This window comes from Mchenga conophoros, linkage group LG8 (assembly GCF_057382185.1).
Source record: "Mchenga conophoros isolate Kocher_MC1m ecotype Shallow Benthic linkage group LG8, M_conophoros_male_GT1.1, whole genome shotgun sequence".
NCBI classification, from domain to species: domain Eukaryota; kingdom Metazoa; phylum Chordata; class Actinopteri; order Cichliformes; family Cichlidae; genus Mchenga; species Mchenga conophoros.
In genome coordinates this window covers 28,698,723-28,722,439 of record NC_140533.1, presented here as the reverse complement: position 1 = coordinate 28,722,439, position 23,717 = coordinate 28,698,723, and the positions used below count along the sequence as shown (strand labels likewise).

The 23,717-nt window shown below is 46.0% G+C and overlaps 32 non-coding genes across 32 annotated transcripts; 9 read left to right on the top strand and 23 right to left on the bottom strand.

Annotated features, from left to right (window-relative positions):
* Positions 1-5,354: 5,354 nt before the first annotated feature.
* On the bottom strand, positions 5,355-5,427 carry trnav-cac (transfer RNA valine (anticodon CAC)). The gene has a single exon. It is a non-coding gene; the product is annotated as a tRNA-Val (tRNA).
* A 612-nt stretch (positions 5,428-6,039) lies between these two features.
* Positions 6,040-6,112, bottom strand: trnav-aac (transfer RNA valine (anticodon AAC)). The gene has a single exon. It is a non-coding gene; the product is annotated as a tRNA-Val (tRNA).
* Positions 6,113-6,623: 511 nt separating this feature from the next.
* trnad-guc (transfer RNA aspartic acid (anticodon GUC)) lies at positions 6,624-6,695 on the bottom strand. Its single transcript has one exon. It is a non-coding gene; the product is annotated as a tRNA-Asp (tRNA).
* A 151-nt stretch (positions 6,696-6,846) lies between these two features.
* Positions 6,847-6,918, top strand: trnaq-cug (transfer RNA glutamine (anticodon CUG)). The gene has a single exon. It is a non-coding gene; the product is annotated as a tRNA-Gln (tRNA).
* A 474-nt stretch (positions 6,919-7,392) lies between these two features.
* Positions 7,393-7,465, bottom strand: trnav-cac (transfer RNA valine (anticodon CAC)). Its single transcript has one exon. It is a non-coding gene; the product is annotated as a tRNA-Val (tRNA).
* A 614-nt stretch (positions 7,466-8,079) lies between these two features.
* Positions 8,080-8,152, bottom strand: trnav-uac (transfer RNA valine (anticodon UAC)). The gene has a single exon. It is a non-coding gene; the product is annotated as a tRNA-Val (tRNA).
* A 522-nt stretch (positions 8,153-8,674) lies between these two features.
* trnad-guc (transfer RNA aspartic acid (anticodon GUC)) lies at positions 8,675-8,746 on the bottom strand. The gene has a single exon. It is a non-coding gene; the product is annotated as a tRNA-Asp (tRNA).
* Positions 8,747-8,897: 151 nt separating this feature from the next.
* On the top strand, positions 8,898-8,969 carry trnaq-cug (transfer RNA glutamine (anticodon CUG)). The gene has a single exon. It is a non-coding gene; the product is annotated as a tRNA-Gln (tRNA).
* Positions 8,970-9,437: 468 nt separating this feature from the next.
* Positions 9,438-9,510, bottom strand: trnav-cac (transfer RNA valine (anticodon CAC)). The gene has a single exon. It is a non-coding gene; the product is annotated as a tRNA-Val (tRNA).
* Positions 9,511-10,124: 614 nt separating this feature from the next.
* Positions 10,125-10,197, bottom strand: trnav-aac (transfer RNA valine (anticodon AAC)). The gene has a single exon. It is a non-coding gene; the product is annotated as a tRNA-Val (tRNA).
* Positions 10,198-10,719: 522 nt separating this feature from the next.
* trnad-guc (transfer RNA aspartic acid (anticodon GUC)) lies at positions 10,720-10,791 on the bottom strand. Its single transcript has one exon. It is a non-coding gene; the product is annotated as a tRNA-Asp (tRNA).
* A 151-nt stretch (positions 10,792-10,942) lies between these two features.
* trnaq-cug (transfer RNA glutamine (anticodon CUG)) lies at positions 10,943-11,014 on the top strand. Its single transcript has one exon. It is a non-coding gene; the product is annotated as a tRNA-Gln (tRNA).
* Positions 11,015-11,488: 474 nt separating this feature from the next.
* Positions 11,489-11,561, bottom strand: trnav-cac (transfer RNA valine (anticodon CAC)). The gene has a single exon. It is a non-coding gene; the product is annotated as a tRNA-Val (tRNA).
* A 614-nt stretch (positions 11,562-12,175) lies between these two features.
* Positions 12,176-12,248, bottom strand: trnav-uac (transfer RNA valine (anticodon UAC)). Its single transcript has one exon. It is a non-coding gene; the product is annotated as a tRNA-Val (tRNA).
* Positions 12,249-12,770: 522 nt separating this feature from the next.
* trnad-guc (transfer RNA aspartic acid (anticodon GUC)) lies at positions 12,771-12,842 on the bottom strand. The gene has a single exon. It is a non-coding gene; the product is annotated as a tRNA-Asp (tRNA).
* Positions 12,843-12,993: 151 nt separating this feature from the next.
* Positions 12,994-13,065, top strand: trnaq-cug (transfer RNA glutamine (anticodon CUG)). The gene has a single exon. It is a non-coding gene; the product is annotated as a tRNA-Gln (tRNA).
* Positions 13,066-13,533: 468 nt separating this feature from the next.
* Positions 13,534-13,606, bottom strand: trnav-cac (transfer RNA valine (anticodon CAC)). The gene has a single exon. It is a non-coding gene; the product is annotated as a tRNA-Val (tRNA).
* A 614-nt stretch (positions 13,607-14,220) lies between these two features.
* On the bottom strand, positions 14,221-14,293 carry trnav-aac (transfer RNA valine (anticodon AAC)). The gene has a single exon. It is a non-coding gene; the product is annotated as a tRNA-Val (tRNA).
* A 745-nt stretch (positions 14,294-15,038) lies between these two features.
* Positions 15,039-15,110, top strand: trnaq-cug (transfer RNA glutamine (anticodon CUG)). The gene has a single exon. It is a non-coding gene; the product is annotated as a tRNA-Gln (tRNA).
* Positions 15,111-15,584: 474 nt separating this feature from the next.
* Positions 15,585-15,657, bottom strand: trnav-cac (transfer RNA valine (anticodon CAC)). Its single transcript has one exon. It is a non-coding gene; the product is annotated as a tRNA-Val (tRNA).
* A 614-nt stretch (positions 15,658-16,271) lies between these two features.
* trnav-aac (transfer RNA valine (anticodon AAC)) lies at positions 16,272-16,344 on the bottom strand. The gene has a single exon. It is a non-coding gene; the product is annotated as a tRNA-Val (tRNA).
* Positions 16,345-16,866: 522 nt separating this feature from the next.
* trnad-guc (transfer RNA aspartic acid (anticodon GUC)) lies at positions 16,867-16,938 on the bottom strand. The gene has a single exon. It is a non-coding gene; the product is annotated as a tRNA-Asp (tRNA).
* A 151-nt stretch (positions 16,939-17,089) lies between these two features.
* On the top strand, positions 17,090-17,161 carry trnaq-cug (transfer RNA glutamine (anticodon CUG)). The gene has a single exon. It is a non-coding gene; the product is annotated as a tRNA-Gln (tRNA).
* A 1,069-nt stretch (positions 17,162-18,230) lies between these two features.
* trnad-guc (transfer RNA aspartic acid (anticodon GUC)) lies at positions 18,231-18,302 on the bottom strand. The gene has a single exon. It is a non-coding gene; the product is annotated as a tRNA-Asp (tRNA).
* Positions 18,303-18,453: 151 nt separating this feature from the next.
* Positions 18,454-18,525, top strand: trnaq-cug (transfer RNA glutamine (anticodon CUG)). Its single transcript has one exon. It is a non-coding gene; the product is annotated as a tRNA-Gln (tRNA).
* Positions 18,526-18,999: 474 nt separating this feature from the next.
* Positions 19,000-19,072, bottom strand: trnav-cac (transfer RNA valine (anticodon CAC)). The gene has a single exon. It is a non-coding gene; the product is annotated as a tRNA-Val (tRNA).
* Positions 19,073-20,504: 1,432 nt separating this feature from the next.
* On the top strand, positions 20,505-20,576 carry trnaq-cug (transfer RNA glutamine (anticodon CUG)). Its single transcript has one exon. It is a non-coding gene; the product is annotated as a tRNA-Gln (tRNA).
* Positions 20,577-21,050: 474 nt separating this feature from the next.
* On the bottom strand, positions 21,051-21,123 carry trnav-cac (transfer RNA valine (anticodon CAC)). The gene has a single exon. It is a non-coding gene; the product is annotated as a tRNA-Val (tRNA).
* Positions 21,124-21,737: 614 nt separating this feature from the next.
* trnav-aac (transfer RNA valine (anticodon AAC)) lies at positions 21,738-21,810 on the bottom strand. Its single transcript has one exon. It is a non-coding gene; the product is annotated as a tRNA-Val (tRNA).
* Positions 21,811-22,332: 522 nt separating this feature from the next.
* trnad-guc (transfer RNA aspartic acid (anticodon GUC)) lies at positions 22,333-22,404 on the bottom strand. Its single transcript has one exon. It is a non-coding gene; the product is annotated as a tRNA-Asp (tRNA).
* Positions 22,405-22,555: 151 nt separating this feature from the next.
* trnaq-cug (transfer RNA glutamine (anticodon CUG)) lies at positions 22,556-22,627 on the top strand. Its single transcript has one exon. It is a non-coding gene; the product is annotated as a tRNA-Gln (tRNA).
* A 474-nt stretch (positions 22,628-23,101) lies between these two features.
* Positions 23,102-23,174, bottom strand: trnav-cac (transfer RNA valine (anticodon CAC)). Its single transcript has one exon. It is a non-coding gene; the product is annotated as a tRNA-Val (tRNA).
* Positions 23,175-23,717: the final 543 nt, after the last annotated feature.

Here is a 23,717-nt window from a genome sequence, read left to right as displayed (position 1 = left end):
GTAATAAACACTCACAAAGGCCTATATCAGTACAACAGACTGGTATTTGGTATTGCCAGTGCCCCAGCAGTATGGCAACGTGCCATGGATCAGGTCCTACAAGACATTCCAGGAACACAGTGTTTTCTGGATGACATAATCGTCACTGGTGTTGATGAGGAGACTCATCTGGCTAACCTAACAGCAGTCCTGGCCAGGCTAGAAAAATATGGACTGAGAGCAAACAAAAACAAATGTGAGTTCTTTAAGGATGCCATTGAGTATTGTGGACACAAGATCGACAGACATGGGCTCCACAAAACCAAGGACAAAGTTGAAGCAATCCTGAAGGCACCAGAACCTAAAAATGTGAGTCAGCTGCGCTCTTTCTTGGGCTTAATTAATTATTACCACAAGTTTCTACCAAACCTTTCAACAGTTCTGCACCCGCTGAACTCTCTGCTGCAACAAAATGTCAAATGGAAATGGACAAAAAAACTGTGAAGAGGCATTTAATGGCGCTAAGCAGCTCATTACATCAGAGGAGGTTCTGACACACTTTGACTCCAATCTACCACTTCGCCTCGCCTGTGATGCCTCACCATATGGCATTGGTGCTGTGCTATCTCACAAAATGCCTGATGGATCGGAACGCCCAGTTGCCTTTGCTTCAAGGTCCCTAAATGCAGCCGAACGCAACTATGCGCAGATAGACAGAGAAGCACTCAGTCTAGTGTGGGGCGTGAAGAAGTTTAATCAGTATTTATATGGGCGACACTTCACCCTGATCACAGGCCACCGACCGCTGGTGTCCATCTTTAACCCTCAGAAAGGTATTCCAACCATGGCTGCGGCACGCTTGCAGCGATGGGCCTTGTTTCTAGGTGCACACACCTACACCATTGAGTTCAAAGGGACAAAGTTACATGGAAATGCAGATGGACTTTCACGTCTTCCACACATGCAACCCACTGAAGAACTGACTGATCCAGCTACTGTGTTTCACGTTACACAAATGGAACCCCTACCTGTCACAAGTGCTCAGGTGAAAAGGGAAACGAGCCGAGACACAATCTTGTCCAAAGTATACGATTTTACTGTGAATGGTTGGCCGTCCTGCACTGACACTCAGTTCTCTGCGTACTCCACCCGCAAAGACCAACTATCCGTTTGCCAAGGATGTGTTATGTGGGGAACTCGTGTCATCCTGCCACCCAAACTACGTACAACGGTACTGGACTCACTGCACATTGGACATTTAGGTGTGGTTAAGATGAAATCTCTTGCTAGAAGCTATGTTTGGTGGCCAGGCCTTGACTGTGAAATAGAGAACATGGCAAAATCCTGCACTGGTTGTCAGCAGACGCTGCGTCAACCTCAAACAGCACCTGTACACGCGTGGGAGTGGCCATCCGCTCCATGGCAACGCATCCATATAGACTATGCTGGCCCATTTATGGACCAAATGTTCCTAGTTGTGGTTGATGCTCACTCAAAATGGCCAGAAATCTTCCCCGTAAAGCAAGCAACAGCTGCCAGCACGATCAATAGCCTTCGGTCACTGTTTGCACGCACAGGTCTGCCACAACAGCTCGTAAGTGACAATGGTCGTCAGTTTACTGGAGAGGAGTTCCAGTGTTTCCTTCGGAGTAACGGCATACGACATATCACTTCAGCCCCCTATCATCCTGCAACAAATGGACAAGCCGAACGGTTCATTCAGTCCTTCAAGCGGTCAATGAAAGCCAGTCGCACAGAGGGGAAGCCGCTACAACAGAAAATAGACAATTTCTTACTGGCTTACAGGAACGCCACCCATGCAACAACTGGACACACACCTGCAATGCTCTTCATGGGACGAAATCTGAGATCACGTCTAGATTTGCTGAAACCAGACATTCGCAAGAATGTCCAAGACAAACAGTCTTCCATGGTGGACGCAACAAGAAACAAAACTAGATTCTTCAATGCTGGACAAAAAGTTCTCGCCAGGGACTACAGAGACCCAAGTCAGAAATGGCAGCCTGGCACGATCCTGTCACGGACCGGACCACTGACATATACTGTAGATGTTGGAGCCAACTTAGTCTGGCGTAGACATGTTGATCAGATTGTAGATGTGGAAAGCCACATGGTTCCACAGCCACCTGAGAGCACATCTACACACCAAGATTCAGAAGAGTTTGCCCTCGCTCCACCACCTGAGGTTCAGGATTTACGTGAAGCTACCGATGCTCACACACCTGAACTTACCACACAGAGCACTATGGAGTCTGACCAAATAGGCAGACGGTACCCTGAGAGAAATCGCAGAGCACCTCAGAGACTGAACTTATAGGTTTCACGTTAATTCTGTAGGAAAGCAGTTCAAATGTTTAAGAGGAAACAACCTACCTACATGTTGTAAATCACTGAGTAGGTGTCATATTTCAGTTCAAGTTAAATTATTGGTTTACAACATTACCTGAAATATTTTGATTGTTTGGTACCTATTGTGTTCATCAAGGTTGGATGGGAGGAACTGTTATGTATTTAGTAAAATCAGTTTATAGTTTGTGGCACTACTTTCTGTTATTGAGTGTAGAACACAAAGTGTGGTGTATGCGCGCATTGATATGCCTGCGCCTTGTTTTCCTTAGACTGGTTATTAAAAGTAAATTCCTACGACTAAAGAAGGCGTCGTTACTTACCAGTTAAGTTATAAGAGAACATAACAGACACCACAGACTAAACTATGAACACTGATCCGGGAAAAGCAGGACTGATACGTCTGAGAGCGTTTGCAGTTAAATTCCTCCTCTTGTGGGATCAGTGTCTATTTAGAAAAAAAACAGCTATGGGTAAGAATGAAATGACAGAACTTGACTCTCTCTAACGGCTTGAAAACTTCACAAGAAATACTTAACTTCATTAAAGAAACTTTACTTCTGCATCAACCTTTGGAAAGGTAAGACTTGTGTTGGTGAGATTAAGCCATGTTAACATGGCTTTTACTATTTAATATTCTCTAAAAGAGTAAATTCAATTTTCAGGTTAAGGTCGTAATACATTCTAATGGTTAGCACTCTGGACTCTGAATCCAGCGATCTGAGTTCAATTCTCAGTGGAACCTCATTTAGCTTTCTAGCACTTTGCTCCACAGGTACATTAACACACGCTAGCATCAGAGTTTAGACCAGGGGCCTGTTCTTCGTACCTCGCTAAGTAAGTTAGCTGGATTAGATTGTTGACGATTTCGCGTGATCTTGGATCGTTCGGTTCCCCGAAGCTCATCCGGGACTTGCTGTCATAGCAACAGAGCCGTAAGCGTAAACCTGCTCGGGAGCAGGTTTACTTTATGTAAACAGGATTAGATCGCGGCCACGCAGGTATGTCCGCTTCATTTATACGAAAGCAACAGCGATATTCCACCACTGTTTCACCATAAACAAATAACATCAATGTAACTAAAGATAATGCAGCACTTGATCCTTTTATTGATTTCACACAGATACATACAGGTCATTTCCTAAAAAAGGGAAATGTACTATTAACATTCTATTACATGTATGTGATTATTACAGATGTAATTCATATTTCAGAGTAGTAATTGGAAATCACTTCGTGTAATCAAGATGAGAGACCACGGCTATAAAAGCGAAGGTGGATTTGGGAAGCCTGTCGCAGCCATGTCCTGTCCGTAAACGCGAGCAGCCCATTGCGGAAGGTGCAAGATTGATAAGGAGAGTTTTCAGAATTCAGCGTATATTGCGGGATAGACAGGATCCTTTAGCTCAGCGCGACAGTGTGCTCATAGAGAGATATCGATATTCCCGTGAGGGTATTATTTACTTAACCAACTTGTTGACGAGGGGGTGCAGGACCACCACCTGTCTTTTTTTGCTCTGCCCTTTTCTTGGTTGCTGTTATAAACAAACAGATTATTTCAGGGTCTCTTTCCAAGAGACTAAAAGCAATATAAGTGATAAATATTACCATTCTGTAGAATATTCTTATATTTCACTTTTACTTGTTCCCATGTTCTAGTGGGTCCTGTTGTGGCTCTAATGTGAAAGGGGATATAATATAACATATTATAATATAATGTAATATAATATTGGATAATATAGTGTGATATGATAAATCTACCCTACCGCCTACTGGTGTTGTCCAGAGGGGCCGATGGCGCGATATGGCAGCCTGGCTTCTGTCAGTCTGCCCCAGGGCAGCTGTGGCTACAACCGTAGCTGCCTCCACCAGTGTGTGAATGTGAGAGTGACTGAATAGTGGCATTGTCATGCGCTTTGGGTGCCTTGAAAAACGCTACATCAATCCACTCCATTATTATTGTCATCATTAAATTACTTACGAGTTTAATTTGTCAGCAACTTTCTGCCAGCCCTCTCTCCTTGCTTTTGCAGCCTTTGCAGTGTTCCCTTGCGTTTTAATTAAAATCTGAAACTCCTGAAATCCCTCACTCAAGAGTTCTTGCTCTGCTGCCGAAAAATACCGAGCGCGCTCCTTCGAAATTTTCGCCGACCAATCAGAGGGTTGCCGATCAATGTTTCTACTCTCGATGCGTAGCCCCTGTTAAGCCACCCAGTGATCTCACATTACTTCATCCAGCTATACTAATCGTCAACAACAGGTGTGTTCGGAGAACCGGCTTAGCGAGCTCACGGGTAGCGCGATGATTTGATCTCGGATGTGTCATTTGATCTTGGATGTAGTAAGCGACGTACGAAGAACGGGCCCCAGGAGTGGGCAATCTCAGTCCACGAGGGTCGGTGACCCTGCAGGTTTTAGATGTGTTCTCGAACCAAAACAGCTGACTTAAATGGCTAAATAAGCTCCTCAAAATGTCCTGAAGTTCTCCAGAGGCCTGATAACGAACTAATCATGTGATTCAGGTGTGTTGACCCAAGGTGAGATCTAAAACCTGCAGGGCCCTTGTGTACTGAGATTGCCCAACCCTGGTCTAGAAAGTTAAAGAGCAAGTTAGTGGCCCAGTCAATTCCACTCCTCTTGTGTTGGCTGATCTCATCATCTCAGTGAAACCTCATCTTCATGCTGCACCAAACCTCGCTCATGCTCTTCTGCTGCACTTTCCACTTCAGCTTCCTGCTGTATCTTTCATTATCCACCTTGACTCAAGTCAACTTTTCCTCTTGCACTCTTCTCACTTCTAATCCTGTTGCCACCTCTGAAGGCCCCGATCTTCTTCCTGACAAGCTCTTTGATGTCCTTTGTTTGGCTAGCACACAACCTACAGAAGACAAAACCAAGAGACTTAATTCTCAATAGGGATGGAAGTAAAACAGAGAAAATGCTGGACAAGCAGAGTTGTCTAAAGAGTGAACATCAATTCCCTTGTGACCAAAGAAGGAAAAGACCCATGTTTCCACCCAGTTTCGGACCGGGGACCTTTCGCATGTGAGGCGAACGTGATAACCACTACACTACGGAAACCCCGAAAGACAGCTTGTTTGGCTTTCCAATGTGTCTCACTGAGTAATCTCGCACTGACAAATCTGGTGGCATGTTCCTATCATGGCCTTGAAGTAAAAGGAGCCATGGAGAAGAGACAGACGCACTCTAGCAAGGAGTCTGAACTGTAGTCTCCATGTTAGGCTCACTTAAACTTTGGACATTTAGGAGTTCACTAAAGCAAGCACAGCTCAACATATGCTGCCCTAAGAACCCCAGAACCTCTGGCAGCAGAACTGTTGCCTAAAGCGCCCATTTGTTTCATTGCCTTGTGCATTGGCTGAAAATAGGCCCAAGTCCTGTGCAGGCCACCTAGAGCCAGTCATTTCCAAGAGCTTAGTCTGTGCCTCCATCTTCAGGAAATATAGCAACTGGAGATGTGTTGATTTGTGTGAAGTCTGTGGAGTTTGCAGAAATTTGGGCCATAGACAACTCTTTAGCAAGACGAGCATCCAAAGGTTACAGATGTCAGAGACCTGTACCAGATTTGAGTACTTTCTCTCGTCTGTGTCCCAAACAGCAGTAGAACCCCACAAGTTCAAGCAGTGCCTGCAGTCAGACACTTTTATATCAGGATGCATAAGGAAAGAAGCATGTTTCCGCCCGGTTTCAGACCGGGGACCTTTCGCGTGTTAGGCGAACGTGATAACCACTACACTACAGAAACTGAGGAGATTGCATACCCCGTAGTAATTAAAGGAGCATCCATTTGTGGACTTTTATGACAGATCATGTAGGACTATTGAGAAGGAGGGAACTCCCATTTGTGTCATTCTTCAAGCACTCCCCCACTTATGGCTGTATTGACAATGCAAATTGTGATCTCAAGATTGCATCTCTTGTCATGGGAGCTGATCTTCTGGTTGACAAGCTCTTTGATGTCCTTTGTTTGGCTAGCACACAATCTACAGAAGACAAGACCAAGAAACTTATTTGTCAGTAGGGACGCACGTAAAACAGAGAAAATGCTGCACAAGCAGTGTTCTCTTGGACTAGCATCTCTTCTGATGGGAGCTCTTTCTGAGAAGACCTTTTCGACTTGTGAGCGCACAGGTGGAATTCATGTTTCTTCAAGCCCATTATAGGACTAGATTATTAGATTGACTAGGATCTGGTGTGCGATTAAGGTGTGTGTGGTCATTGCAGGTAAAAGGCAGAACAGAGAAGGAAACTGCTCACTCCCCGTCGGGGAATCGAACCCCGGTCTTCCGCGTGACAGGCGGAGATACTGTCCACTATACTAACGAGGACCTCTGAAGCACTGCAATGGTCACGTCAAGCTGCGATTCGCAGCAGGTATGACAGGTAAAATTTGGCTGGCCGTGTAGAAATCCCCATCGGTTTACCAGGAACTACACTTTTATGCCTGTTTGACACAGATCTTTTGTGTGCTTCAGGCAGGGTTCCATGGTGTAATGGTTAGGACTCTGGACCCTGAATCCAGCGATCTGAGTTCAAGTCTCAGTGGAACCTCATTTGGCTTTCTAGCACTTTGCTCCACAGGTACATTAGCATTAGCACACGCTAGCATAAGAATCTAGTCAGTTGAAGAGCAAGTTAGTGGCCCAGTCAGTTCCACTCCTCTTGTGTTGGCTGATCTCATCTGCACATGGTCTTCATGCTGCACCAAACCTCGCTCATGCTCTTCTGCTGCACTTTCCACTTCAGCTTCCTGCTGTATCGTTCATTAGCCACCTTGACTCAAGTCAACTTTTCCTCTTGCACTCTTCCCACTTCCAATCCCTTTGCCACCTCTGAAGGCCCCGATCTTCTTCTTGACAAGCTCTTTGATGTCCTTTGTTTGGCTAGCACACAACCTACAGAAGACAAAACCAAGAGACTTAATTCTCAATAGGGATGCAAGTAAAACAGAGAAAATGCTGGACAAGCAGAGTTGTCTAAAGAGTGAATATCAATTCCCTTGTAACCAAAGAAGGAAAAGACCCATGTTTCCGCCCGGTTTCGGACCGGGGACCTTTCGCGTGTGAGGCGAACGTGATAACCACTACACTACGGAAACCCCGAAAGACAGCTTGTTTGGCTTGCCAATGTGTCTCACTGAGTAATCTCGCACTCTGACAAATTTGGTGACATGTTCCTATCATGGCCTTGAAGTAAAAGGAGCCATGGAGAAGAGACAGACGCACTCTAGCAAGGAGTCTGAACTGTAGTCTCCATGTTAGGCTCACTTAAACTTTGGACATTTAGGAGTTCACTAAAGCAAGCACAGCTCAACATATGCTGCCCTAAGAACCCCAGAACCTCTGGCAGCAGAACTGTTGCCTAAAGCGCCCATTTGTTTCATTGCCTTGGGCATTGGCTGAAAATAGGCCCAAGTCCTGTGCAGGCCACCTAGAGCCAGTCATTTCCAAGAGCTTAGTCTGTGCCTCCATCTTCAGGAAATATAGCGACTGGAGATTTGTTGATTTGTGTGAAGTCTGTGGAGTTTGCAGAAATTTGGGCCATAGACAACTCTTTAGCAAGACGAGCATCCAAAGGTTACAGATGTCAGAGACCTGAACCAGATTTGAGTACTTTCTCTTGTCTGTGTCCCAAACAGCAGTAGAACCCCACAAGTTCAAGCAGTGCCTGCAGTCAGACACTTTTATATCAGGACGCATAAGCAAAGACGCATGCTTCCGCCCGGTTTCGGACAGGGGACCTTTCGCGTGTAAGGCGAACGTGATAACCACTACACTACGGAAACTGAGCTTGCGTACCCCGTAGTAATTAAAGGAGCATTTCAATGCTTTCTTACATTTGTGGACTTTTATGACAGATCATGTAGGACTATTGAGAAGGAGGGAACTCCCATTTGTGTCATTCTTCAAGCACTCCCCCACTTATGGCTGTATTGACAATGCAAATTGTGATCTCAAGATTGCATCTCTTGTCATGGGAGCTGATCTTCTGGTTGACAAGCTCTTTGATGTCCTTTGTTTGGCTAGCACACAATCTACAGAAGACAAGACCAAGAAACTTATTTGTCAGTAGGGACGCACGTAAAACAGAGAAAATGCTGCACAAGCAGTGTTCTCTTGGACTAGCATCTCTTCTGATGGGAGCTCTTTCTGAGAAGACCTTTTCGACTTGTGAGCGCACAGGTGGAATTCATGTTTCTTCAAGCCCATTATAGGACTAGATTATTAGATTGACTAGGATCTGGTGTGCGATTAAGGTGTGTGTGGTCATTGCAGGTAAAAGGCAGAACAGAGAAGGAAACTGCTCACTCCCCGTCGGGGAATCGAACCCCGGTCTTCCGCGTGACAGGCGGAGATACTGTCCACTATACTAACGAGGACCTCTGAAGCACTGCAATGGTCACGTCAAGCTGCGATTCGCAGCAGGTATGACAGGTAAAATTTGGCTGGCCGTGTAGAAATCCCCATCGGTTTACCAGGAACTACACTTTTATGCCTGTTTGACACAGATCTTTTGTGTGCTTCAGGCAGGGTTCCATGGTGTAATGGTTAGCACTCTGGACCCTGAATCCAGCGATCTGAGTTCAAGTCTCAGTGGAACCTCATTTGGCTTTCTAGCACTTTGCTCCACAGGTGCATTAGCACACGCTAGCATAAGAATCTAGTCAGTTGAAGAGCAAGTTAGTGGCCCAGTCAGTTCCACTCCTCTTGTGTTGGCTGATCTCATCTGCACATGGTCTTCATGCTGCACCAAACCTCGCTCATGCTCTTCTGCTGCACTTTCCACTTCAGCTTCCTGCTGTATCGTTCATTAGCCACCTTGACTCAAGTCAACTTTTCCTCTTGCACTCTTCCCACTTCCAATCCCTTTGCCACCTCTGAAGGCCCCGATCTTCTTCTTGACAAGCTCTTTGATGTCCTTTGTTTGGCTAGCACACAACCTACAGAAGACAAAACCAAGAGACTTAATTCTCAATAGGGATGCAAGTAAAACAGAGAAAATGCTGGACAAGCAGAGTTGTCTAAAGAGTGAATATCAATTCCCTTGTAACCAAAGAAGGAAAAGACCCATGTTTCCGCCCGGTTTCGGACCGGGGACATTTCGCGTGTGAGGCGAACGTGATAACCACTACACTACGGAAACCCTGAAAGACAGCTTGTTTGGCTTTCCAATGTGTCTCACTCAGTAATCTCGCACTCTGACAAATTTGGTGACATGTTCCTATCATGGCCTTGAAGTAAAAGGAGCCATGGAGAAGAGACAGACGCACTCTAGCAAGGAGTCTGAACTGTAGTCTCCATGTTAGGCTCACTTAAACTTTGGACATTTAGGAGTTCACTAAAGCAAGCACAGCTCAACATATGCTGCCCTAAGAACCCCAGAACCTCTGGCAGCAGAACTGTTGCCTAAAGCGCCCATTTGTTTCATTGCCTTGGGCATTGGCTGAAAATAGGCCCAAGTCCTGTGCAGGCCACCTAGAGCCAGTCATTTCCAAGAGCTTAGTCTGTGCCTCCATCTTCAGGAAATATAGCGACTGGAGATTTGTTGATTTGTGTGAAGTCTGTGGAGTTTGCAGAAATTTGGGCCATAGACAACTCTTTAGCAAGACGAGCATCCAAAGGTTACAGATGTCAGAGACCTGAACCAGATTTGAGTACTTTCTCTTGTCTGTGTCCCAAACAGCAGTAGAACCCCACAAGTTCAAGCAGTGCCTGCAGTCAGACACTTTTATATCAGGACGCATAAGCAAAGACGCATGCTTCCGCCCGGTTTCAGACCGGGGACCTTTCGCGTGTTAGGCGAACGTGATAACCACTACACTACGGAAACTGAGCTTGCGTACCCCGTAGTAATTAAAGGAGCATTTCAATGCTTTCTTACATTTGTGGACTTTTATGACAGATCATGTAGGACTATTGAGAAGGAGGGAACTCCCATTTGTGTCATTCTTCAAGCACTCCCCCACTTATGGCTGTATTGACAATGCAAATTGTGATCTCAAGATTGCATCTCTTGTCATGGGAGCTGATCTTCTGGTTGACAAGCTCTTTGATGTCCTTTGTTTGGCTAGCACACAATCTACAGAAGACAAGACCAAGAAACTTATTTGTCAGTAGGGACGCACGTAAAACAGAGAAAATGCTGCACAAGCAGTGTTCTCTTGGACTAGCATCTCTTCTGATGGGAGCTCTTTCTGAGAAGACCTTTTCGACTTGTGAGCGCACAGGTGGAATTCATGTTTCTTCAAGCCCATTATAGGACTAGATTATTAGATTGACTAGGATCTGGTGTGCGATTAAGGTGTGTGTGGTCATTGCAGGTAAAAGGCAGAACAGAGAAGGAAACTGCTCACTCCCCGTCGGGGAATCGAACCCCGGTCTTCCGCGTGACAGGCGGAGATACTGTCCACTATACTAACGAGGACCTCTGAAGCACTGCAATGGTCACGTCAAGCTGCGATTCGCAGCAGGTATGACAGGTAAAATTTGGCTGGCCGTGTAGAAATCCCCATCGGTTTACCAGGAACTACACTTTTATGCCTGTTTGACACAGATCTTTTGTGTGCTTCAGGCAGGGTTCCATGGTGTAATGGTTAGGACTCTGGACCCTGAATCCAGCGATCTGAGTTCAAGTCTCAGTGGAACCTCATTTGGCTTTCTAGCACTTTGCTCCACAGGTACATTAGCATTAGCACACGCTAGCATAAGAATCTAGTCAGTTGAAGAGCAAGTTAGTGGCCCAGTCAGTTCCACTCCTCTTGTGTTGGCTGATCTCATCTGCACATGGTCTTCATGCTGCACCAAACCTCGCTCATGCTCTTCTGCTGCACTTTCCACTTCAGCTTCCTGCTGTATCGTTCATTAGCCACCTTGACTCAAGTCAACTTTTCCTCTTGCACTCTTCCCACTTCCAATCCCTTTGCCACCTCTGAAGGCCCCGATCTTCTTCTTGACAAGCTCTTTGATGTCCTTTGTTTGGCTAGCACACAACCTACAGAAGACAAAACCAAGAGACTTAATTCTCAATAGGGATGCAAGTAAAACAGAGAAAATGCTGGACAAGCAGAGTTGTCTAAAGAGTGAATATCAATTCCCTTGTAACCAAAGAAGGAAAAGACCCATGTTTCCGCCCGGTTTCGGACCGGGGACCTTTCGCGTGTGAGGCGAACGTGATAACCACTACACTACGGAAACCCCGAAAGACAGCTTGTTTGGCTTTCCAATGTGTCTCACTGAGTAATCTCGCACTCTGACAAATTTGGTGACATGTTCCTATCATGGCCTTGAAGTAAAAGGAGCCATGGAGAAGAGACAGACGCACTCTAGCAAGGAGTCTGAACTGTAGTCTCCATGTTAGGCTCACTTAAACTTTGGACATTTAGGAGTTCACTAAAGCAAGCACAGCTCAACATATGCTGCCCTAAGAACCCCAGAACCTCTGGCAGCAGAACTGTTGCCTAAAGCGCCCATTTGTTTCATTGCCTTGGGCATTGGCTGAAAATAGGCCCAAGTCCTGTGCAGGCCACCTAGAGCCAGTCATTTCCAAGAGCTTAGTCTGTGCCTCCATCTTCAGGAAATATAGCGACTGGAGATTTGTTGATTTGTGTGAAGTCTGTGGAGTTTGCAGAAATTTGGGCCATAGACAACTCTTTAGCAAGACGAGCATCCAAAGGTTACAGATGTCAGAGACCTGAACCAGATTTGAGTACTTTCTCTTGTCTGTGTCCCAAACAGCAGTAGAACCCCACAAGTTCAAGCAGTGCCTGCAGTCAGACACTTTTATATCAGGACGCATAAGCAAAGACGCATGCTTCCGCCCGGTTTCGGACAGGGGACCTTTCGCGTGTAAGGCGAACGTGATAACCACTACACTACGGAAACTGAGCTTGCGTACCCCGTAGTAATTAAAGGAGCATTTCAATGCTTTCTTACATTTGTGGACTTTTATGACAGATCATGTAGGACTATTGAGAAGGAGGGAACTCCCATTTGTGTCATTCTTCAAGCACTCCCCCACTTATGGCTGTATTGACAATGCAAATTGTGATCTCAAGATTGCATCTCTTGTCATGGGAGCTGATCTTCTGGTTGACAAGCTCTTTGATGTCCTTTGTTTGGCTAGCACACAATCTACAGAAGACAAGACCAAGAAACTTATTTGTCAGTAGGGACGCACGTAAAACAGAGAAAATGCTGCACAAGCAGTGTTCTCTTGGACTAGCATCTCTTCTGATGGGAGCTCTTTCTGAGAAGACCTTTTCGACTTGTGAGCGCACAGGTGGAATTCATGTTTCTTCAAGCCCATTATAGGACTAGATTATTAGATTGACTAGGATCTGGTGTGCGATTAAGGTGTGTGTGGTCATTGCAGGTAAAAGGCAGAACAGAGAAGGAAACTGCTCACTCCCCGTCGGGGAATCGAACCCCGGTCTTCCGCGTGACAGGCGGAGATACTGTCCACTATACTAACGAGGACCTCTGAAGCACTGCAATGGTCACGTCAAGCTGCGATTCGCAGCAGGTATGACAGGTAAAATTTGGCTGGCCGTGTAGAAATCCCCATCGGTTTACCAGGAACTACACTTTTATGCCTGTTTGACACAGATCTTTTGTGTGCTTCAGGCAGGGTTCCATGGTGTAATGGTTAGCACTCTGGACTCTGAATCCAGCGATCTGAGTTCAAGTCTCAGTGGAACCTCATTTGGCTTTCTAGCACTTTGCTCCACAGGTGCATTAGCACACGCTAGCATAAGAATCTAGTCAGTTGAAGAGCAAGTTAGTGGCCCAGTCAGTTCCACTCCTCTTGTGTTGGCTGATCTCATCTGCACATGGTCTTCATGCTGCACCAAACCTCGCTCATGCTCTTCTGCTGCACTTTCCACTTCAGCTTCCTGCTGTATCGTTCATTAGCCACCTTGACTCAAGTCAACTTTTCCTCTTGCACTCTTCCCACTTCCAATCCCTTTGCCACCTCTGAAGGCCCCGATCTTCTTCTTGACAAGCTCTTTGATGTCCTTTGTTTGGCTAGCACACAACCTACAGAAGACAAAACCAAGAGACTTAATTCTCAATAGGGATGCAAGTAAAACAGAGAAAATGCTGGACAAGCAGAGTTGTCTAAAGAGTGAATATCAATTCCCTTGTAACCAAAGAAGGAAAAGACCCATGTTTCCGCCCGGTTTCGGACCGGGGACCTTTCGCGTGTGAGGCGAACGTGATAACCACTACACTACGGAAACCCTGAAAGACAGCTTGTTTGGCTTTCCAATGTGTCTCACTCAGTAATCTCGCACTCTGACAAATTTGGTGACATGTTCCTATCATGGCCTTGAAGTAAAAGGAGCCATGGAGAAGAGACAGACGCACTCTAGCAAGGAGTCTGAACTGTAGTCTCCATGTTAGGCTCACTTAAACTTTGGACATTTAGGAGTTCACTAAAGCAAGCACAGCTCAACATATGCTGCCCTAAGAACCCCAGAACCTCTGGCAGCAGAACTGTTGCCTAAAGCGCCCATTTGTTTCATTGCCTTGGGCATTGGCTGAAAATAGGCCCAAGTCCTGTGCAGGCCACCTAGAGCCAGTCATTTCCAAGAGCTTAGTCTGTGCCTCCATCTTCAGGAAATATAGCGACTGGAGATTTGTTGATTTGTGTGAAGTCTGTGGAGTTTGCAGAAATTTGGGCCATAGACAACTCTTTAGCAAGACGAGCATCCAAAGGTTACAGATGTCAGAGACCTGAACCAGATTTGAGTACTTTCTCTTGTCTGTGTCCCAAACAGCAGTAGAACCCCACAAGTTCAAGCAGTGCCTGCAGTCAGACACTTTTATATCAGGACGCATAAGCAAAGACGCATGCTTCCGCCCGGTTTCAGACCGGGGACCTTTCGCGTGTTAGGCGAACGTGATAACCACTACACTACGGAAACTGAGCTTGCGTACCCCGTAGTAATTAAAGGAGCATTTCAATGCTTTCTTACATTTGTGGACTTTTATGACAGATCATGTAGGACTATTGAGAAGGAGGGAACTCCCATTTGTGTCATTCTTCAAGCACTCCCCCACTTATGGCTGTATTGACAATGCAAATTGTGATCTCAAGATTGCATCTCTTGTCATGGGAGCTGATCTTCTGGTTGACAAGCTCTTTGATGTCCTTTGTTTGGCTAGCACACAATCTACAGAAGACAAGACCAAGAAACTTATTTGTCAGTAGGGACGCACGTAAAACAGAGAAAATGCTGCACAAGCAGTGTTCTCTTGGACTAGCATCTCTTCTGATGGGAGCTCTTTCTGAGAAGACCTTTTCGACTTGTGAGCGCACAGGTGGAATTCATGTTTCTTCAAGCCCATTATAGGACTAGATTATTAGATTGACTAGGATCTGGTGTGCGATTAAGGTGTGTGTGGTCATTGCAGGTAAAAGGCAGAACAGAGAAGGAAACTGCTCACTCCCCGTCGGGGAATCGAACCCCGGTCTTCCGCGTGACAGGCAGAGATACTGTCCACTATACTAACGAGGACCTCTGAAGCACTGCAATGGTCACGTCAAGCTGCGATTCGCAGCAGGTATGACAGGTAAAATTTGGCTGGCCGTGTAGAAATCCCCATCGGTTTACCAGGAACTACACTTTTATGCCTGTTTGACACAGATCTTTTGTGTGCTTCAGGCAGGGTTCCATGGTGTAATGGTTAGCACTCTGGACTCTGAATCCAGCGATCTGCGTTCAAGTCTCAGTGGAACCTCATTTGGCTTTCTAGCACTTTGCTCCACAGGTACATTAGCATTAGCACACGCTAGCATATGAATCTAGTCAGTTAAAGAGCAAGTTAGTGGCCCAGTCAGTTCCACTCCTCTTGTGTTGGCTGATCTCATCTGCACATGGTCTTCATGCTGCACCAAACCTCGCTCATGCTCTTCTGCTGCACTTTCCACTTCAGCTTCCTGCTGTATCGTTCATTAGCCACCTTGACTCAAGTCAACTTTTCCTCTTGCACTCTTCTCACTTCCAATCCCTTTGCCACCTCTGAAGGCCCCGATCTTCTTCTTGACAAGCTCTTTGATGTCCTTTGTTTGGCTAGCACACAACCTACAGAAGACAAAACCAAGAGACTTAATTCTCAATAGGGATGCAAGTAAAACAGAGAAAATGCTGGACAAGCAGAGTTGTCTAAAGAGTGAATATCAATTCCCTTGTAACCAAAGAAGGAAAAGACCCATGTTTCCGCCCGGTTTCGGACCGGGGACCTTTCGCGTGTGAGGCGAACGTGATAACCACTACACTACGGAAACCCCGAAAGACAGCTTGTTTGGCTTTCCAATGTGTCTCACTGAGTAATCTCGCACTCTGACAAATTTGGTGACATGTTCCTATCATGGCCTTGAAGTAAAAGGAGCCATGGAGAAGAGACAGACGCACTCTAGCAAGGAGTCTGAACTGTAGTCTCCATGTTAGGCTCACTTAAACTTTGGACATTTAGGAGTTCACTAAAGCAAGCACAGCTCAACATATGCTGCCCTAAGAACCCCAGAACCTCTGGCAGCAGAACTGTTGCCTAAAGCGCCCATTTGTTTCATTGCCTTGGGCATTGGCTGAAAATAGGCCCAAGTCCTGTGCAGGCCACCTAGAGCCAGTCATTTCCAAGAGCTTAGTCTGTGCCTCCATCTTCAGGAAATATAGCGACTGGAGATTTGTTGATTTGTGTGAAGTCTGTGGAGTTTGCAGAAATTTGGGCCATAGACAACTCTTTAGCAAGACGAGCATCCAAAGGTTACAGATGTCAGAGACCTGAACCAGATTTGAGTACTTTCTCTTGTCTGTGTCCCAAACAGCAGTAGAACCCCACAAGTTCAAGCAGTGCCTGCAGTCAGACACTTTTATATCAGGACGCATAAGCAAAGACGCATGCTTCCGCCCGGTTTCGGACCGGGGACCTTTCGCGTGTTAGGCGAACGTGATAACCACTACACTACGGAAACTGAGCTTGCGTACCCCGTAGTAATTAAAGGAGCATTTCAATGCTTTCTTACATTTGTGGACTTTTATGACAGATCATGTAGGACTATTGAGAAGGAGGGAACTCCCATTTGTGTCATTCTTCAAGCACTCCCTCACTTATGGCTGTATTGACAATGCAAATTGTGATCTCAAGATTGCATCTCTTGTCATGGGAGCTGATCTTCTGGTTGACAAGCTCTTTGATGTCCTTTGTTTGGCTAGCACACAATCTACAGAAGACAAGACCAAGAAACTTATTTGTCAGTAGGGACGCACGTAAAACAGAGAAAATGCTGCACAAGCAGTGTTCTCTTGGACTAGCATCTCTTCTGATGGGAGCTCTTTCTGAGAAGACCTTTTCGACTTGTGAGCGCACAGGTGGAATTCATGTTTCTTCAAGCCCATTATAGGACTAGATTATTAGATTGACTAGGATCTGGTGTGCGATTAAGGTGTGTGTGGTCATTGCAGGTAAAAGGCAGAACAGAGAAGGAAACTGCTCACTCCCCGTCGGGGAATCGAACCCCGGTCTTCCGCGTGACAGGCGGAGATACTGTCCACTATACTAACGAGGACCACTGAAGCACTGCAATGGTCACGTCAAGCTGCGATTCGCAGCAGGTATGACAGGTAAAATTTGGCTGGCCGTGTAGAAATCCCCATCGGTTTACCAGGAACTACACTTTTATGCCTGTTTGACACAGATCTTTTGTGTGCTTCAGGCAGGGTTCCATGGTGTAATGGTTAGCACTCTGGACTCTGAATCCAGCGATCTGCGTTCAAGTCTCAGTGGAACCTCATTTGGCTTTCTAGCACTTTGCTCCACAGGCACATTAGCATTAGCACACGCTAGCATATGAATCTAGTCAGTTAAAGAGCAAGTTAGTGGCCCAGTCAGTTCCACTCCTCTTGTGTTGGCTGATCTCATCTGCACATGGTCTTCATGCTGCACCAAACCTCGCTCATGCTCTTCTGCTGCACTTTCCACTTCAGCTTCCTGCTGTATCGTTCATTAGCCACCTTGACTCAAGTCAACTTTTCCTCTTGCACTCTTCTCACTTCTAATCCTGTTGCCACCTCTGAAGGCCCGGATCTTCTTCTTGACAAGCTCTTTGATGTCCTTTGTTTGGCTAGCACACAACCTACAGAAGACAAAACCAAGAGACTTAATTCTCAATAGGGATGCAAGTAAAACAGAGAAAATGCTGGACAAGCAGAGTTGTCTAAAGAGTGAATATCAATTACCTTGTGACCAAAGAAGGAAAAGACCCATGTTTTCGCCCGGTTTCGGACCGGGGACCTTTCGTGTGTAAGGAGAACGTGATAACCACTACACTACGGAAACTGAGCTTGCGTACCCCGTAGTAATTAAAGGAGCATTTCAATGCTTTCTTACATTTGTGGACTTTTATGACAGATCATGTAGGACTATTGAGAAGGAGGGAACTCCCATTTGTGTCATTCTTCAAGCACTCCCCCACTTATGGCTGTATAGACAATGCAAATTGTGATCTCAAGATTGCATCTCTTGTCATGGGAGCTGATCTTCTGGTTGACAAGCTCTTTGATGTCCTTTGTTTGGCTAGCACACAATCTACAGAAGACAAGACCAAGAAACTTATTTGTCAGTAGGGACGCACGTAAAACAGAGAAAATGCTGCACAAGCAGTGTTCTCTTGGACTAGCATCTCTTCTGATGGGAGCTCTTTCTGAGAAGACCTTTTCGACTTGTGAGCGCACAGGTGGAATTCATGTTTCTTCAAGCCCATTATAGGACTAGATTATTAGATTGACTAGGATCTGGTGTGCGATTAAGGTGTGTGTGGTCATTGCAGGTAAAAGGCAGAACAGAGAAGGAAACTGCTCACTCCCCGTCGGGGAATCGAACCCCGGTCTTCCGCGTGACAGGCGGAGATACTGTCCACTATACTAACGAGGACCTCTGAAGCACTGCAATGGTCACGTCAAGCTGCGATTCGCAGCAGGTATGACAGGTAAAATTTGGCTGGCCGTGTAGAAATCCCCATCGGTTTACCAGGAACTACACTTTTATGCCTGTTTGACACAGATCTTTTGTGTGCTTCAGGCAGGGTTCCATGGTGTAATGGTTAGCACTCTGGACTCTGAATCCAGCGATCTGCGTTCAAGTCTCAGTGGAACCTCATTTGGCTTTCTAGCACTTTGCTCCACAGGTACATTAGCATTAGCACACGCTAGCATAAGAATCTAGTCAGTTGAAGAGCAAGTTAGTGGCCCAGTCAGTTCCACTCCTCTTGTGTTGGCTGATCTCATCTGCACATGGTCTTCATGCTGCACCAAACCTCGCTCATGCTCTTCTGCTGCACTTTCCACTTCAGCTTCCTGCTGTATCGTTCATTAGCCACCTTGACTCAAGTCAACTTTTCCTCTTGCACTCTTCCCACTTCCAATCCCTTTGCCACCTCTGAAGGCCCCGATCTTCTTCTTGACAAGCTCTTTGATGTCCTTTGTTTGGCTAGCACACAACCTACAGAAGACAAAACCAAGAGACTTAATTCTCAATAGGGATGCAAGTAAAACAGAGAAAATGCTGGACAAGCAGAGTTGTCTAAAGAGTGAATATCAATTCCCTTGTAACCAAAGAAGGAAAAGACCCATGTTTCCGCCCGGTTTCGGACCGGGGACCTTTCGCGTGTGAGGCGAACGTGATAACCACTACACTACGGAAACCCCGAAAGACAGCTTGTTTGGCTTTCCAATGTGTCTCACTGAGTAATCTCGCACTCTGACAAATTTGGTGACATGTTCCTATCATGGCCTTGAAGTAAAAGGAGCCATGGAGAAGAGACAGACGCACTCTAGCAAGGAGTCTGAACTGTAGTCTCCATGTTAGGCTCACTTAAACTTTGGACATTTAGGAGTTCACTAAAGCAAGCACAGCTCAACATATGCTGCCCTAAGAACCCCAGAACCTCTGGCAGCAGAACTGTTGCCTAAAGCGCCCATTTGTTTCATTGCCTTGGGCATTGGCTGAAAATAGGCCCAAGTCCTGTGCAGGCCACCTAGAGCCAGTCATTTCCAAGAGCTTAGTCTGTGCCTCCATCTTCAGGAAATATAGCGACTGGAGATTTGTTGATTTGTGTGAAGTCTGTGGAGTTTGCAGAAATTTGGGCCATAGACAACTCTTTAGCAAGACGAGCATCCAAAGGTTACAGATGTCAGAGACCTGAACCAGATTTGAGTACTTTCTCTTGTCTGTGTCCCAAACAGCAGTAGAACCCCACAAGTTCAAGCAGTGCCTGCAGTCAGACACTTTTATATCAGGACGCATAAGCAAAGACGCATGCTTCCGCCCGGTTTCGGACAGGGGACCTTTCACGTGTTAGGCGAACGTGATAACCACTACACTACGGAAACTGAGCTTGCGTACCCCGTAGTAATTAAAGGAGCATTTCAATGCTTTCTTACATTTGTGGACTTTTATGACAGATCATGTAGGACTATTGAGAAGGAGGGAACTCCCATTTGTGTCATTCTTCAAGCACTCCCCCACTTATGGCTGTATTGACAATGCAAATTGTGATCTCAAGATTGCATCTCTTGTCATGGGAGCTGATCTTCTGGTTGACAAGCTCTTTGATGTCCTTTGTTTGGCTAGCACACAATCTACAGAAGACAAGACCAAGAAACTTATTTGTCAGTAGGGACGCACGTAAAACAGAGAAAATGCTGCACAAGCAGTGTTCTCTTGGACTAGCATCTCTTCTGATGGGAGCTCTTTCTGAGAAGACCTTTTCGACTTGTGAGCGCACAGGTGGAATTCATGTTTCTTCAAGCCCATTATAGGACTAGATTATTAGATTGACTAGGATCTGGTGTGCGATTAAGGTGTGTGTGGTCATTGCAGGTAAAAGGCAGAACAGAGAAGGAAACTGCTCACTCCCCGTCGGGGAATCGAACCCCGGTCTGCCGCGTGACAGGCGGAGATACTGTCCACTATACTAACGAGGACCTCTGAAGCACTGCAATGGTCACGTCAAGCTGCGATTCGCAGCAGGTATGACAGGTAAAATTTGGCTGGCCGTGTAGAAATCCCCATCGGTTTACCAGGAACTACACTTTTATGCCTGTTTGACACAGATCTTTTGTGTGCTTCAGGCAGGGTTCCATGGTGTAATGGTTAGCACTCTGGACTCTGAATCCAGCGATCTGCGTTCAAGTCTCAGTGGAACCTCATTTGGCTTTCTAGCACTTTGCTCCACAGGCACATTAGCATTAGCACATGCTAGCATATGAATCTAGTCAGTTAAAGAGCAAGTTAGTGGCCCAGTCAGTTCCACTCCTCTTGTGTTGGCTGATCTCATCTGCACATGGTCTTCATGCTGCACCAAACCTCGCTCATGCTCTTCTGCTGCACTTTCCACTTCAGCTTCCTGCTGTATCGTTCATTAGCCACCTTGACTCAAGTCAACTTTTCCTCTTGCACTCTTCTCACTTCTAATCCTGTTGCCACCTCTGAAGGCCCGGATCTTCTTCTTGACAAGCTCTTTGATGTCCTTTGTTTGGCTAGCACACAACCTACAGAAGACAAAACCAAGAGACTTAATTCTCAATAGGGATGCAAGTAAAACAGAGAAAATGCTGGACAAGCAGAGTTGTCTAAAGAGTGAATATCAATTCCCTTGTAACCAAAGAAGGAAAAGACCCATGTTTCCGCCCGGTTTCGGACCGGGGACCTTTCGCGTGTGAGGCGAACGTGATAACCACTACACTACGGAAACCCCGAAAGACAGCTTGTTTGGCTTTCCAATGTGTCTCACTGAGTAATCTCGCACTCTGACAAATTTGGTGACATGTTCCTATCATGGCCTTGAAGTAAAAGGAGCCATGGAGAAGAGACAGACGCACTCTAGCAAGGAGTCTGAACTGTAGTCTCCATGTTAGGCTCACTTAAACTTTGGACATTTAGGAGTTCACTAAAGCAAGCACAGCTCAACATATGCTGCCCTAAGAACCCCAGAACCTCTGGCAGCAGAACTGTTGCCTAAAGCGCCCATTTGTTTCATTGCCTTGGGCATTGGCTGAAAATAGGCCCAAGTCCTGTGCAGGCCACCTAGAGCCAGTCATTTCCAAGAGCTTAGTCTGTGCCTCCATCTTCAGGAAATATAGCGACTGGAGATTTGTTGATTTGTGTGAAGTCTGTGGAGTTTGCAGAAATTTGGGCCATAGACAACTCTTTAGCAAGACGAGCATCCAAAGGTTACAGATGTCAGAGACCTGAACCAGATTTGAGTACTTTCTCTTGTCTGTGTCCCAAACAGCAGTAGAACCCCACAAGTTCAAGCAGTGCCTGCAGTCAGACACTTTTATATCAGGACGCATAAGCAAAGACGCATGCTTCCGCCCGGTTTCGGACCGGGGACCTTTCGCGTGTTAGGCGAACGTGATAACCACTACACTACGGAAACTGAGCTTGCGTACCCCGTAGTAATTAAAGGAGCATTTCAATGCTTTCTTACATTTGTGGACTTTTATGACAGATCATGTAGGACTATTGAGAAGGAGGGAACTCCCATTTGTGTCATTCTTCAAGCACTCCCCCACTTATGGCTGTATTGACAATGCAAATTGTGATCTCAAGATTGCATCTCTTGTCATGGGAGCTGATCTTCTGGTTGACAAGCTCTTTGATGTCCTTTGTTTGGCTAGCACACAATCTACAGAAGACAAGACCAAGAAACTTATTTGTCAGTAGGGACGCACGTAAAACAGAGAAAATGCTGCACAAGCAGTGTTCTCTTGGACTAGCATCTCTTCTGATGGGAGCTCTTTCTGAGAAGACCTTTTCGACTTGTGAGCGCACAGGTGGAATTCATGTTTCTTCAAGCCCATTATAGGACTAGATTATTAGATTGACTAGGATCTGGTGTGCGATTAAGGTGTGTGTGGTCATTGCAGGTAAAAGGCAGAACAGAGAAGGAAACTGCTCACTCCCCGTCGGGGAATCGAACCCCGGTCTTCCGCGTGACAGGCGGAGATACTGTCCACTATACTAACGAGGACCTCTGAAGCACTGCAATGGTCACGTCAAGCTGCGATTCGCAGCAGGTATGACAGGTAAAATTTGGCTGGCCGTGTAGAAATCCCCATCGGTTTACCAGGAACTACACTTTTATGCCTGTTTGACACAGATCTTTTGTGTGCTTCAGGCAGGGTTCCATGGTGTAATGGTTAGCACTCTGGACTCTGAATCCAGCGATCTGCGTTCAAGTCTCAGTGGAACCTCATTTGGCTTTCTAGCACTTTGCTCCACAGGTACATTAGCATTAGCACACGCTAGCATATGAATCTAGTCAGTTAAAGAGCAAGTTAGTGGCCCAGTCAGTTCCACTCCTCTTGTGTTGGCTGATCTCATCTGCACATGGTCTTCATGCTGCACCAAACCTCACTCATGCTCTTCTGCTGCACTTTCCACTTCAGCTTCCTGCTGTATCGTTCATTAGCCACCTTGACTCAAGTCAACTTTTCCTCTTGCACTCTTCTCACTTCTAATCCTGTTGCCACCTCTGAAGGCCCGGATCTTCTTCTTGACAAGCTCTTTGATGTCCTTTGTTTGGCTAGCACACAACCTACAGAAGACAAAACCAAGAGACTTAATTCTCAATAGGGATGCAAGTAAAACAGAGAAAATGCTGGACAAGCAGAGTTGTCTAAAGAGTGAATATCAATTCCCTTGTAACCAAAGAAGGAAAAGACCCATGTTTCCGCCCGGTTTCGGACCGGGGACCTTTCGCGTGTGAGGCGAACGTGATAACCACTACACTACGGAAACCCCGAAAGACAGCTTGTTTGGCTTTCCAATGTGTCTCACTGAGTAATCTCGCACTCTGACAAATTTGGTGACATGTTCCTATCATGGCCTTGAAGTAAAAGGAGCCATGGAGAAGAGACAGACGCACTCTAGCAAGGAGTCTGAACTGTAGTCTCCATGTTAGGCTCACTTAAACTTTGGACATTTAGGAGTTCACTAAAGCAAGCACAGCTCAACATATGCTGCCCTAAGAACCCCAGAACCTCTGGCAGCAGAACTGTTGCCTAAAGCGCCCATTTGTTTCATTGCCTTGGGCATTGGCTGAAAATAGGCCCAAGTCCTGTGCAGGCCACCTAGAGCCAGTCATTTCCAAGAGCTTAGTCTGTGCCTCCATCTTCAGGAAATATAGCGACTGGAGATTTGTTGATTTGTGTGAAGTCTGTGGAGTTTGCAGAAATTTGGGCCATAGACAACTCTTTAGCAAGACGAGCATCCAAAGGTTACAGATGTCAGAGACCTGAACCAGATTTGAGTACTTTCTCTTGTCTGTGTCCCAAACAGCAG